Below are 4,595 nucleotides of genomic sequence, written 5' to 3'. Positions count from 1 at the left end.
AGTCGGTTAAGCATCCGACTTCAGCCAGGTCACGATCTCGCGGTCCGTGAGTTCGAGCCCCGCGTCGGGCTCTGGGCTGATGGCTCAGAGCCTGGAGCCTGTTTCCAATTCTGTGTCTCCCTCTCTCTCTGCCCCTCGCCCGTTCGTGCTGTCTCTCTCTGTCCCAAAAATAAATAAACGTTGAAAAAAAAAATTAAAAAAAAAAAAAATTAAAAAAAAAAAAAAAGAAAATATACTATGGATAATGGGAGTCAAATTTCCCCTTACCGGAGAAGGGAGTTACAAATAGGGAAAGGGAGAAAATTATAATGAACCCTATATTTTTGGATTAGAATGGAAAATATTAATGTGAACACATGGTTTTTAATATATGTAAATAGATCAACAAATACAATTGCAAGTGCGTGTGTGTGTGTGTGTGTGTATACAAATTGCTTAACTCTGTCCCTGGAAAGGGATAGCAACTCCCTAATAGAAATGACCACACCCAACACCCAGGTCTTCCTTCTCAGTACCATTCCCCACTGAAGAAATCAGAGATCCTTGGGAAAACAGCTGATTCCAGAGCTCAGACGGAAAAAGTAAATGATGAGCCTGGAACATGTTGTTCAGTCATAACTAAGGAAGGGCTCAAAAAAAAAAAAAAAAAGTCACATGTCAAAAGGAAGCCAGTTTGAAGAGGTTCCCACTGGCTAAATCTGAGACAATTAGAGTACTAAAATAGAGGAATGAATTAAAACCTATGAAACAACAGAGAAATCCATTATATAAATACATAAATATTTAGATAGATAAATGGAGAAATTGAAGGTTTGATGAGGAGCAGAACATTTACATAATCTTAAAGTACATCCCCTCAAAATATTCACTAATTACTAAGGAAAACACACTAAATTTACACTGGAGAAGTCCAGCAAACACCTTCAGGATCAAGTGATCTAAGCTAACATCACCAGTAATGAAACAAAGCAAAATGTGTCTGCTGACAGACCACCATGAGCCACAGGACCACTTCCATGATATCCCTGCCAAAGAAACGTAATCCAGATCTACTCATGGGGAGGTATCAGACAAACCCAAACTGAAGGATATTCTATGAAATGACCCTTCTGTCACGCTTGAAGGTCCAAACAAAATCACTATTAAAGTGGCTTCATCTTCAAAAAGAAGGTTAACAATAAAATACTTCATATTCATGAAGAGGTAGATTTCCTTGTTAATTAAGGATTATACTCTCTTTTCATCCGCAGTTCTAAGTGGTTTTATACAGCTTTATTACATTTATTTCCCAAGGGTAGCATGCCATAGGGGTATCACTTGATCTAATAATTCAACTATAGCAGGAGGTAATAGGGTTCTCCAGAAAAACAAAAGCAACAGGATGTGGAGATGGAGATGAGAGAGAGAGAGAGGGAGTTAGAAAGAGACTTATTTTAAGGAATTGACTCACATTATTTGGAGGCTTGGCAAGTCCAAAATCTTCAGGGTAAGCCTGTAGTCTTGAAACTCTGGAAGAAATTGCAATTTGAGTCCAAAGGCAGTCACTGGCAGAATTCTTTCTTGCTTGGGGAGGTTGGTCTTTTTCTATTAAAACCTTCATCTGATCAGATGAGGCCCACCCACACTATAGAGTTAATCTGCTTAATTTAAACTCTACTGACTTAAATGTTAATCTCACTAAAAGATACCTTCACAGAAACATCTAGAAAAATGTTTTATCAAATATCTGAGTCCCAATGCCTAGCCAAGTTGATACATTAACTATCACCCAGGGAAAAAAGAACCACTGTTATTGTTCTGGACATATGTGTAGAATAAGACCGCATCACTTTGGATTCAAGGTCATTCACTTTGGTCTCATGTCATTCAGTGATACATATACTCTTTTTTTCATGCTGTATTATCTATAATTAAGTGTAAAGACTTCCAATTATGTCACCTAGAGACTGTTTTACCCACTGCTCTGTGTAGCCACCAGTCTCTTGTCTCTCTTTTCAGCAATGGTGAGGCAGATACCCTTTCCATGGGGAAGAGAAATCCATGTTTTTTTCCCCTTTATCAATAACAAAAATGTTGGAGAGCCAGGTGGCAAAGCTGTTGCCATTGGCATCTTTCACATGAACTACATCAACAGATGTAGTCTCTCTCTGTTGGTGATCACACCAATTCTTCCCAGGTCAGCACCTCTGGGCACCATATACAGATTACCAGTGTCAAAGTTGATGAAATCTGTAATTTCTTCAGTCTCCAAATCAATCTGAATGGTGTCATTCTCCTTGATGAGGGGATCAGTTTAAAGGATGGTGAGAGCATCATGGGTCACTGGATGAGGGATTCCTTTTGTCCCCACAAAGATCTTTCTCACTTTGCAAAACTTACACTTGGCCTCCTGAGGTGTAATCCAACAAACAGCAAAGTGACCCTTGGTGTCACAGATCATATGGAAACTCTCCCCAGTCTTGTCAATGCTGATGACATCCATAAAGCCAGCAGGATAGGTTATATCCGTTTGGACTTGCCATCAATCTCAATAAAACACTGTATGCAGATCTTCTTTACTTCATCTCCTGTTAGCACATACTTAAGTTTGTTCCTTAGGAAAATGATAAGAGGGAGATATTCTCTCATCTTAATGGAGACCAGTAGATGGATGAGGCACAAATACACCAGTCAGTTTATCCAACGCCTAATGCTTTGGAGGTGCTATGCGCTTCAGATGCTGCTTGGGACCACGAGCCACAACTGTACTAGGCATGAAAAGTATATGCAGTGATGTATATACTTTTAGCTCATGGTGGTTTTTTTTTTTAACCTCGTTTTCATTTTTAGGAGGAAAAACAGCCTTGAGCATCATCAAAGTTTGGGCTCTTTTTGCCACAGTGACTAATGCATTTTGTAATTACCTCATTAGCATAAAGGTGTGTAGGAAAGGTTTTTTCCTAGGCATTCATGGAGGAATAAAATGTAGGCCCATCTTCTTTTACAGACCTGAATCAAGAAAGGCTACTCTCAGGACCAGGTCTTAAGGGAGCTAAGGAAGAGAACTAAGATGTGAAGACATCTTTGCCTAAAGGTTTTCAGCTGATTTTACTTCGAACAGTCTAGTCCATTCACAATAGAAAAGAAAGATCAGAGTTCAGCCGTGGCAGAAATAACCACAAGCTACTCATTCTGTGTCAGAACATGATGCTGTTTCTTCTTCCAGGGACAGAAATGACACTCATATCTTGGATCCAACTTCTAATCATGAAGCCATGAGCAGGAAAATGAAAGCCAGTCTTTCATGGGGCTGATAGATGTCTTTGCCCTCATGGCTTTCTAGTTCTCTGGTTTCTCAGGAATATCAGCTGGGAAAGGATATGAATCTCCAGCAAAACAATCAGGAAAATAGTGAACTGAGCCATTTGATAATCATAATGATGATTAATTAAATATCTGTTTTGCACTAGATGTTTTGTACTAGATGCCATTCCGAGTACCAGGAAGACAAGATGACAAAACATGGCCCTTGCTCCTCAGTCTAGTGAGAGCAATGAGTGAGAGAACTACATGGAAAGAGTTAACAAACGCAAAGGGATATATGACTGTCTGAGGGTCTAGAAGGGTTTCACAGAGGAGGTGGCCTTTGACCTTCACCTTGGAAGATGCTTTAAAGCCCAGCAAGAGGAGTAACAGGAAACAGGATTTTAAGCGTGTCTGGGTGGCTCAGTTGGTTAAGCACCTGACTTTGGCTTAGGTCGTGATCTCACAGTTTATGAGTTCAAGTCCCACATCGGGCTCTCTGTTATCAGTGCAGAGCCTGCTTTGGATCCTCTGTCCCTCTTTCTCTTTCTTTCTCAAAAATAAATAAACATTAAAAAAAAAAAGAAGAGGAAAGAGAGGATTCCAGAAACTTGGAGTTTATTTTTTATTTACTCATTTTATTATTGATTATTGAAGTACTGAATATTCACTTAGAAAATATGCAATGTGCCAAAAAATTTTAAAGAAGCCAAAAACAGTGACTCAAAAAATGACCTATAACTCTGATATCTAGAGGCAATACTATAGCAGTAATTACTTTGCCATAATTCCTTATTTTCTTTTTCTATGCATTTTAATACAAAATTGTGTTTACACTATATTTATAACTTTGTATATTGTTCATTCTTTTTTAAAAAATGTTTATTTACTTTTGAGAGAGAGAGAGAGAGAGAGAGAGACAGACAGACCATGAGTGGAAGAGGGGCAGAGAGAGAGGGAGACACAGAATCCGAAGTGGGCTCCAGGTTCCATGCTGTCAGCACAGAGCTCAATGTGGGGCTCTAACTCACAAACCATGAGATCATGACCTGAACTGAACTCAGACGCTTAACCGCTTAACTGACTGAGCCACCCAGGCACCCCTGTTCATTCTTTTTTTTTTTTTTTTCAACGTTTATTTATTTTTGGGACAGAGAGAGACAGAGCATGAACGGGGGAGGGGCAGAGAGAGAGGGAGACACAGAATCGGAAACAGGCTCCAGGCTCTGAGCCATCAGCCCAGAGCCTGACGCGGGGCTCGAACTCACGGACCGCGAGATCGTGACCTGGCTAAAGTCGGACGCTCAACCGAC

General features: G+C 40.0%; 1 pseudogene; it reads right to left on the bottom strand.

Moving 5' to 3' along the window:
- Positions 1 to 1,900: 1,900 nt before the first annotated feature.
- On the bottom strand, positions 1,901 to 2,755 carry LOC112858782 (small ribosomal subunit protein eS4, X isoform-like; annotated as a pseudogene).
- Positions 2,756 to 4,595: the final 1,840 nt, after the last annotated feature.

This window comes from Puma concolor, chromosome B1, assembly GCF_028749965.1.
Source record: "Puma concolor isolate L17-30 chromosome B1, mPumCon1.1.hap2, whole genome shotgun sequence".
In the NCBI taxonomy this organism is placed as follows: Eukaryota; Metazoa; Chordata; class Mammalia; order Carnivora; family Felidae; genus Puma; species Puma concolor.
This window is presented reverse-complemented; position numbering and strand designations above follow the sequence as displayed.